At 40.1% G+C, this 10,811-nt stretch overlaps 1 pseudogene; it reads left to right on the top strand.

The window, feature by feature from the left end:
• Window positions 1–1,396: 1,396 nt before the first annotated feature.
• Window positions 1,397–10,811, top strand: LOC112860565 (selenoprotein W pseudogene; annotated as a pseudogene).

The following is a 10,811-nucleotide window of genomic DNA, read 5'->3' as shown; positions in this document are numbered from 1 at the left end:
CATGGTCCGTGAGTTCGAGCCCCGCCTCGGGCTCTGGGCTGACAGATTCTGTGTCCGTGTCTCCCTCTCTCTCTGCCCCTTCCCCGCTCACACTCTGTCTCTCACTCTCAAAAATCAATAAACATTAAAAAAAATTTAATAAAAAAGTAAAAAATTTCAACCCAACTTCAATTGAAACAGCTTAAAAAAATATTTAGTTAACTAGAGATGTCGATCCTTCACCACAGTGGTTTGTCGTTGATTGGCACTCAACCAGCACTTGATTCCCCTATCCATGAATCCTATGAGCAGGGAGAGGAGAAAGGTGGGGGGGAAAGCTGGCAGAAAGGAGCAGCCAGGTGAATTCGTGAGTGGGAGGCAGACTTGCCTGTCTCCACCCAAGACCTCTCATCTGGGTGCTGGCGATTGGACTCCTCATCCCCCAATTGGACTGGGCATCAGCATGAAGGAGGTGATCCCTGCATGCAGATTAATGCCACTTCCATTTCCTGAGCATCCTATGTGCCAAGATGGTATCTTTTAATAGGAGGCATTCCGAGAGGCTTGTCCTGAATTTTTGCTTGGATGAGCAAGGTGACATTTTGTACCATTTGAAGGAGCATTCAGTTTTCATCTCTGTGACCTGAGTTGACTTTTCCTGCCTCCTATGTTTTATGTTGGCCTGAAAGAATGGCTTATTATTTTTCCAATTGATGATTTCCAACAAAACTCCCATTTAAGAGACAAAAGGAAAGGGGCAGTATAATATTGAGTGACTTTCTCCTTTGGGACAAAACAGAAGTTTCTTATTTAATGTGGAGCTAGGGAGGGCATTGTGTGATTGATAGTTCAGAATTTTCTCAAAATCTAATGAATATTTGAAATGATCATTTTATTCTTGCTTTTTGTTTTCTTTTACCATACAATGGCTCCTTTTATAAGCACTGCCCCTGGGAAAACACTGATGGCATTTTCCCCTCCCAGGTGCCCTTGAACTCAGTGTATTTTTCCCAGGAGAGTTTCTCAGTTGAAATATTTGGTAAATTAGTAACAGAAAAAGGAATCAAATACTTTCAGAAATCACTTTTTAATAGTTTGAAAGTTAAAACATTAAAAAACTAATATACCGTTGGTACCAATTTAATGATCTCAGTTTAATCCTCCCCTTTGGTTCTCAGTTGCCCACCAGACTAAGCTTCATGCTGGTCCCTGAGGGTCCCTCATACATCGGCCACAGGCCTTCCTAGCCTTACTACCCGGCATTCCCTGTGGGATTCATCCAGAGCCACAGCCAGACTGGGTGCTGCTGGTTCCTGGGTGCACGCGGCCCACGACTCTCCCCTCAGATGCCATCTTGTCATGAAGTAACTTTCCCCTTCAACCAGAGGCTGCAACCACACTTTGTGGATTTGGGTCCATGTCGCGTGGAGTTAGTGGCACAGGGCTGATCTTAACCATCTTTGCAGTTCTGCAGCCTCTGACCTGGCCCCGGCACATAGTAGATGCTTATGAGTGTGAACTTCACTGAGGGGCTAAAGAAACAAACCAAGGCCAGACACATCTCTGTCAAAAAATGTGCGCTCTGACAGGGCTGACAAACCACAACCCATGGGCCAAGTCTAGCTGCTGCTTTTTTTTTTTTTTTTTTTTTACAAGGCTCATGAAATAAGAATGCTTTCATATTTTTACATGGTTGAAAACAATCAAAAGAAGTAGAATATTTCATGACATTTGAGAATGACACAAAATTGAAATTTTAGTACTCATAAATCAAGTTTTATTGGAACCCAGCCACACCATTAGTTTACATCTTGGTTGTTTCTGTCTTCCCACCTTCACAGCAGATTTGAGCCATTGCAACAGTGATCATATGGCCAACAAAACTTGAAATATTCACTGTCACTTTACAGAAAGTTTGCCAGCCCCTGCTTTATAGGCAGAGGTCTTTGAAATAGAAATGTTTGTTTTTGGTCTCTTCCAAATCTATGGTTGTGCTAGAAGCATAAATGGCTATTATTTCTCTGTTTTTAAAATACTAGTTACCATTTCAAAATTTTCTGAGTAACTGCCCTGTGTATAATAAACCAGAAGTATTCATTTCCTGTCACCCTCAAGAACATTCAATAGAGGTACATTCAGTACAGGTGGGAGGTGGCTCTCTGGAGATATGGTGACAAGCAAGATAAACAGAGTCTCTCCCCTTGTGCTGTTGACTCTAATGTGTGGAAAATTCAACAATCCATAATATAAAGTATGATCATTGTTTTGATAGAGAAGTTAGAAGGCACTCAGAAAACAGAAGGCAAGAATACCTTAGCTTGTTTAGGTAGCATCAGGGGAGACTTCTCAGAGGAGGTGACATTTTCAGTGAGACCCGAAGGATAAGTAGGTATCATATCAGTGAAGAGTCTTTTGCATGGAGGGAGACAAGCTTCAATCTTATTTAAGCTACTGTTATTTGAGGGTCTCTGTTACATGCATGCAAACCTGTATCATAACGAATACATCTTTTTTTTAAAAGATTTTATTTTTAGGTAATCTCTACACCCAATGTGGGGCTTGAGCTCACCCCAAGACTGAGAGTTGCATGCTCTACTGACTGAGCCGGGCAGGCACCCCCGTTCTTCATACCAGAACAGACACTTCCTTAAGTGGTTGGCAGGACCTGCTTCTCCTGTGGGAAAGGGAGTCAGAGCCCCTGGGTCGCCCAGTGCAGGGAGGAACTTTGCGTTCCAGGATATGGGACTCTGGGATGCTGGCTGCTTATTTCTCTTTAGGGAGGTTTTCTTTGGCCTCTGAATATCTTAAAAATGTAACAAAAGCAGAAGGCCTCTTATGTGCTGATACCACTGCATTTTGTCAGACAAGTTTCTCTCTGAGTTCACTGTTCATTCTGGAAGACTGTCTCAATCCTTGAGCTCCTTGGCAAAACTGTCTTCCCATCTCTTTTCTACACCGCCCTTCCACATTGGCCGTGGAAGGGGTCCCACCTAATGGCAGCAATCTCGTGGAAGCCTGCTTGCCACTTTGTTTTCAGGGTGGAAGAATTGTTTCTGAGGCTTAATGGATTTACTTTGGAAGGAGGCTGAGAGGACTTAGCTCTAGTGTCTCTGCTGACATTTGTCACCGAAATTTCAGGTCACTCAGCCATCCCAGCTGATCTATAAAGCCAGGACAATGCAACATCTTAGGGAAATTAACACCATCTCTGTGAAGAACTTTAGACCAGGACTAAATGCCAGATATTATTTTTTACTTTAAAAATCAATGACAGTGTGTACTCAGAATGGAGATGTGCTTGCTTCTTCCTTCCAGTGATTCATTGTTCATTCCAAGTACTCGCTTTGTCATCCAGAGGAGCCATGTAAATAGGAAAAGGCAGCTCAATAAATTAGTCAGTATCCTGATGAATATGGTTTCATTAACTGGACCAATCACTGATTCACATAAATCATTGAAGTGATCAAATAATGATGGAATAATCTATCAGCTGTAAACCTCTCCAGAACATAATCAACCTCTTACAAATGCCTCCAAAATGTGTTAAATTTATAATCACAAGTGAGAAAAGTGTGTAGTTAACATTTGTCATTTTGGTTGTCCAGCATCCCAAAACTCCTCCTATTTGGGTGAGTGCAAGATAAATGGAGCCCAGGATCAGGTGTACCACTCTGGAAGGTGAAGAGGAGCAGATAATCCTGCTTTCGACTCCTTGGACCTGTGTATAGACATTTGACCAAGGCTCAGGCAATCAGAGACTCTTCCCAAGACTTTGGCCCTTCAGGGAGTGATAACAAAGCCAGTGATAGTCAAAGATCATTCAGAGTGACTGGGTGGAATTAAGACTTCAGTGAATGGTGACACGTATCCAGGGCTGATGGTGCCAGTGCCAGCACCCTATACTGACTGAACCTCTGGTGGGATATTGACTGAGCCACATCGCCCTGAATTCCTGTTTCCAAGATGAACTGTCCAATCTTCCAGTATCTTTCCAATAAATTTCTTTTTTGCATCAGTTAGCCAACACTGGTTTTATTATTTGCAAAAACACTGGCTGTTTCATATGCTGTGTGAGAATAATATACATGCTATTATTCTGTACCTGGTCCAGTTTTAGACCAGGAAGAATTAATTTTAAAACAACAGTTACTTTAAGGGTCCAACTGACAGGAAAGCATGTATTTTACAAAGAATGTTGAGTTGTAACATGTTTGTTCAGTGCACTTAATTGCTGCTCACTCTTTGAAAGGACAAAGGACCAATCAGAAACAGGCCACAGTCTCCAAGAGCCTGACAGAAAGGCAGTGGTATTTTAGAATTCAAAGGGACCTTTGAAACCATCTCAGCCAAACCCCTCATTTTACAAATAAGAAAATTGAGATTCAGGCTGGCCAAATGATTTACCCCAAATTGCATAGCCAATTATGGAAGAGCAGGGATTGTAATCAGTCACCCACTCCTGGAGAATTGTTTTATTTGGCAGGAAAGACAGGCAGGGTGAAGAAGGGACTGGCAAAGAGAGGTATCTAGTTTGCAGAACTGGGATCACGAAGTGTGTTTGGTCGCAAGGCCAGGGCAGTCACAGGACCGGATCGTGAGGTCAGAGGGTTCCCACACAGAAAAGCTGGCTGCATGTTGAGATGCTGCTGGAATGCAGGGTTGGCTAACAGCATAGTCTCAGAGCTAGAGCCAAACATGAATCTCTCTTTTCATCCCTGAAATGTGTAGACAAGGAGTCTAAGTGTTTAAACACTTAAAAAAAAAAAAAAAAGAAAGAAAACCCTATTGGAACTTGTCACTTTTTCTGAAACTCTGATGAATATAGCTGTCACTCCTGAAACTTTGATTCCCTCTTTTTTTGGTCTTTATTCTGACATGCCTAGTAGAATCTCATTGCAATTGGACCTGTCACCAGTCGGTGACACTATCTAGTTCTTAGGTAGATTTATCACTTCAGTTTGAGGTGTTTGCTTTACTTGTTGTGGGGCAGATATTAGTTATATGGACACTCCCACTCCCCAAAAGAACTAATAAACCATTTGGGAGGACGGAATTTGACTCATTTAGGCTTGAAAATCAACATGTAAAATAAATGTGCTTTCTCAAGCATCACTGCATGATACAGCATGCTTTCGTGTTACGTTATTGACAGATGGGATGTCGATAAAAAAGGTACATCAAAGCACTGATGTACCTCAGGATAACTCATCTCTTCTGTATGCTATAGCCATTTAGAATTGCTTTTTGTTTATCATTTGATATATGCCCAATATAGATCTTCTTACTCTGTTTTAAACTTACATTGCTGCATGAGCAAAGGATCTGCAATGAAAAACAAAAAACTGTTTCCAAACCAAGCTGGTGATCCTGCAGGGAATGGGGGTGTTCCAGAACAGAGAAAACTAGAGAATGCATGCAAAACTGGGACAAGCCTTAGTGGGAAAAGTCCAGCCCATGTTATGCCAGGACAAAGGAGAGTTGAAACAAGAACCATTTCTGCAAGGCTGAGGTTGTAGCTCCTAGTTAACAAATATGGAAGGAAGAAAGAAAACTAAGAAGTGATCACCTGGTTAATATATACTATTAAAAAAAACTTTTTTTAAACTTTGAAAATATTTGGTGAGCATTTTTACATGTGTGGTGAAAATAACTAATTGTTACATTCTGCATTAAAGAAATGTTTAGGTGATAATAACTAATCATGGTACAATAGGATTATTTGATGGTTTGTGGATTTAAATTAAGGATGTTCTATTTCTTTTTGTTTTTTAATTAAATTTACATTGGGTTAAAGGTAGGAAATATGAGGCTCTTTTTTTAAAGTTTATTTATTCATTTTGAGAAAGAGAGAGTGAGAGTGTGCATGAACATAGGGCAGAGAGAGACAGGGAGAGAGAGAGAGAGAGAGAGAGAGAGAGAATCCCAAGCAGGCTCCGTGCTATCAGTGCAGAGCCTGATGTGGGGCTCAATCTCACGAACCATGAAATCATGACCTGAGCCAAAACCAAGAGTTGGAGGCTTAAATGACGGAGCTCAGTGCTCCAAGGATGTTCTATTTCTTAAAGAATGGGGAGATTAAGAACTAGAAAATTACTAAGAATTAATATGCCTTTCAGTTTTGCTTCCAACTCAAAGGAAATCATTTTAAGGCAGGAAATGTTAAAATGAACTATGAGGCATTCATACCAATGTCATAGAATCCGTATCTTCAAATTCTGTGGAAAAATACCTGTGTGTCAAGGCTCCTTGAAAAAGAATACCTTGTTGTTGTTATTGTTGTTGTTGTTGTTGTTGTTAGAACCCTTTCTAGTGGCTGAGTTTTAAGTGTTCCTTGACCCCAGTTAAGATTGATTATGTTTGTGACTAAGTAAGAGAGTTCACCCAGAATATTACCAAAGCCATACTTGGTGCAGTTTTTAAGATCTTATGCAAAGTAAGACAGGGATTGAATTCTAATTTGCAAAGACTAGGAAGATGTTTCCAAGATCCTAATAGATTCTGGTTTGCCATCTTGACTAGCATTCTGTAAGGAGTTCCTTAGTGTGGATGCAGTTGCCCCTGGGCAGGTCATTTCTTGGAAATGGACTGGATGCATTCCTTCTTCTAATCCCTTGCTTGCCTATTTTGTCCTTGCCTGCCCCCTCTTCTCCACTCCACATTTCTAAATCTTACAGCTCCTTGGAAACCCAGGGGACCTCCTCCACGGAACCTGTGCTGACCATCTTAACCACTATGGCATACTCCTTTTGTGAGCTCCTATAATATTTTAAGTAGTAGTCATTTGATCCTTAGTTTGCATGTGGACTACTCTTTATGTGCCTTCTTAGTAAAATGCCAGGCTCTTTACTGTTCAGGGTCATATCTCCCTGATTGCCAACAGTGCCACCTCAGTGTAGGCAATGAGCACTGGATGACTGATTGACAGCCCTACTCATCATGGTGGCTTATTTTAAATTCTGCAGAGAGAGAAAAAAAAACCCAGTGTGCAGAGAAAGAGGGCTGCCTTCAGATTTCCAAATCCAAACTGAGCCTGAGGCTCATGTTGGGATTCCCTGTTAGCTTACGTTGACATGAGAAGGCATCTATTACTTGTCTTACAAAGACACGTGGACCTGACAGAATGACATAAGGTTCTGGAATGTGGTTGTAAAAGGCAATATATAACTTCTCAGGTGATCACTGATTTGAACAGGAAGTCTTGGGAGCACTGCAATTGACTAAATGACTCAGAAAGCTTTTACTGAGAGTCTTAAATGTAGGGCAAGGTATGGGAATATAGCAGATGCTTTCAGTACTGATGTCACATCCCCTTGAGCCACCTCTAATTTCAGTCAGGCCCCATAACCTAATAGTGACGTTGAGAATGTATCCTTTAAAGAATTTTCATCCTTTCCTGCTTTATTCTCTCATTTCTGCTTCTTAGGATCACATCCCAAATAAGTTACTTGTTTCTAGACCTTGTTTAGGCTTTGTGTTAGGGGGAACTTGAGCTAAGAGAGAGAGATATATAGGATATGGTACTTGCCCTTAGGGATCTTATAAGTTTAGATGGAGTATTTGGACACATATTCTTGGATACAATAACATGAAAATAAAAGGCAGATTTCAATTTAATGACACACAAGTAGTACAGAGTCTAGTCCATTATGACTGATACAGATTTTATGAAATTTAGTAATAATTCTTCCAGCTCTGATAGTTCTAACTAGGAAGACTTGGTTCTTCCAGAATTATTATCTTTTGATATTTTATTAATCTCATATCTTACTAAAGCATTCTGTTCTTAGCTGAATATGAAGACGTGGGATTGGGTACATTTTGTACTATATCCTTGGTGATCTGTAATTATATCCTGTCATTCAAATGCTAGTCTATTCAACTTTACAGAGCTTAAACATCCCTTAACATTTTACTTCTCCTAATACTAAATGGAACACTTAGGTGTTCACAAAATTATCCTGGAACATGTCATGAGAATAAACAAAATGAATTGAAGTTATCATTTTGTACTTGGGGCCAATTATTTTAAAGGAAAAAGACAGGGAACTTAATTTTTTCACTGCAAGACTAATATAGCACTATTTTTGAAAATTGGGAGGTGAATAAATACATCATTGATAGAAATATATATAGAATATATCAAAGCTTGTTATTGTAATTTTGTAAATTTTTATGATTGGCCATATTATAGATACATTTTTAACACAATTGTAGCACTCGTAAATTTTGTATTAAATTCTATATGGAGCCAATTTTGGAGCTTTAAGAAGTCATTTTGAGAAATTTTCTGGTCACATATACTACTCTGGGATTATAGGCTGTCACTATCTACCAGACAGAGTTCGGTCCCCTTTCTTGAGTCACCTATGTCTTCTAGCCTCTTTTAGATAAGGGAATCTTGGTTGCCATGTTTATAAAGGAAGTCATAAAATTTCTTAAGATATCAAGCTTTTAAAATACTGCAATGATTTTTTTAAAGCTTTGTTGAAGAGAAATATGTGTCCTGAAAGCAGGGCATTGCTTGGATTTGCATTTCAGAGTCCGGGCAAGACCTTTCTTTCCTGCTAGATTTTAATTTTTTTCCAAGCCTTACGATAATAAGAATTTGTCTTCAGAGATGATGGTAGGCCTTAGTTTTGGTCTTTTACATTTATTTTTCCTATGCTTTCGGTGAATTTTTACTATGAATACTCTTGTCCTTCAATTCTAGGGACTTTAACGATGTCTTTGATACTTTATTTGTTTCCATTTTCTCTATTCTACTTTTTGGATCTTGTATTTTTGGCATATTAATCCTCTTGGATTAATCATGTGTATAATTTCTCTCCTATTATGCAACTTTTTGTCTTTTCTGCTTTTGGCAGGATTTTCTCAGATTTATCTTTGAACTTTATAAGAGATTTCTTTCATTACTAACATTATATTTAAATTTTTTATTTATTAGTTAATTTTTAACAACTGAGACTTACTGAAAATATCAAAAGAAAGCACTTCATACACACAGTTGCCAACAGAAATAGGCAGCTCAGTAGAATAATAAAAAGTGGCTTATCAGGCTGTTTGTTGAATGGAGTATGCCACTAAGGACGCTTAAGCGTAGCCATGATACCTTTTTTGTTGTTGTTGAGAACTAACATCATATTTTTTTAACTTCCGAGAACTCTTTTTTGGCATCTGAATATTCTTTTTCTATAGCATCACTCTTTTATTTCACAGATACGTTATCTAGTTTAACCTAAGGCTATTATTAATAAGATCATTTTGAAATTCTCTTCTTTTCATTTTCTCTGAGTTCATATTTTCCACCTCACACTCTCACAACTTTAAATCTAGTGGAAGAGAGTCTTCAAAAATATAAGCAAAATTCCCAGAGTCTGATTTTATGGCCTCTGATTGGCACAACTTGGGCTACTTGCTCATTATTGAACCAGTTATTGTGTAGGGCAATGCAGCTTTTTTTAAGTTTATTTATTTATTTCCAGAGAGAGAGAGAGAGAGAGAGAGAGAGAGAGCAGGCTCCCTGATGCCAGCACTGAGCCCGATGCAGGGCTCAAACCCAGGAACTGTGAGATCATGACTTGAGCCGAAATCAGGAGTCAGTAGCTTAACAGACTGTGCCACTCAGGCAACATTTGGAGATGTCATTTTCATGGTTGGTTGGGAGGAGATCAATGTTCTTCCCCTAGAACTAGACAGAGATCAGCTGTGTTAGAACTGAAAGTGAGAGATGAGTAATTTTCAAAGAAAACGAGGAGGTTGTTTCTAGGAAGAGAGTCCATGGATATCAGATGGCCGAAAAATAAGACACATTCAGTAAAGCTCCTGGCATAGGGGTTTCCTCACAACAACCTGGCCCAGAGCTCAAAAAGCCAGTGTCTGAATTCCTGCAGTGACCAGTTACTCACAATTTCAAGGAATCCAGTTAATATCCAGACGATACTACTTTTTAAGGAAGTCTTACGTTATGCCAAACCCTAGCTTCCTTCAGCTGTCATCTGTGATGGCTGCACCTGGGAGTTATGTGAAGGCAGCACTTATGTTCCCAGGTCTTTCTTTTCAGACTCAGCATCTCATGTTGCTATAGCTCTTGCTCACCTGACAGCATTTTGAATCCTTTTTCTATCTTAGATCTTCTCTTTTTTCCTCTAGTTTTGTGCATTTTGCTGTAGCATGAGCAGTCTAGAGTACAGAGTACCATCAGGCAGTACAATTGATTCAAATTGGTTTCTGAATGTAATCTAAGATCAAGTAAAGAATTTCATTTATTCACTTAATATGTATTGAGCTATCACTATAATGATTCTTAAACCTCTGATGCACACTAGAGCCACTAAAGAAACTTGAAAATCCTTGCAGTGGAGCTCACAGGTCCACACCCTGCCCTAGCTGCGGTCCCCATCCAGGGCGCTCACTGTCAGAGTAATTTACTGTGGCGCTTGAGGCTCCAAGTGTAAGTATCTTAAGCTCAAGAAGAAGTTAGAAGATGATGTCCCCAAATGCCTGGACATCTGCGGCGAGGGGACTCCCCAGGCCACATGCTTCTTTGAAGTGATGGTACCAAGGAAGTTGGTTCACTCCAAGAAGAGAGGTGATGGCTACATGGACAAGGAGAGCAAATTTCTGAAGCTGGTGGCCGCCATGAAAGCCAGCTTGGCTCAGGGCTAATGTGCCCTGAAGGCAGAGTCCAGTGCCCTTGGGCCAGCCCCTTGTGGCAGACGCTTCAAGATGGGAAGGACTGAAATGTCTTGTGGGTGCATGGTCTCTTTCCCTGACGTCCCTGTGGCTGCTGGGTGGGGGCAGAGACAAACCCTGGTCCTTGTGTGTGTGTGTGT

This window comes from Puma concolor, chromosome A1 (genome assembly GCF_028749965.1).
Source record: "Puma concolor isolate L17-30 chromosome A1, mPumCon1.1.hap2, whole genome shotgun sequence".
NCBI lineage: Eukaryota > Metazoa > Chordata > Mammalia > Carnivora > Felidae > Puma > Puma concolor.
This window is presented reverse-complemented; position numbering and strand designations above follow the sequence as displayed.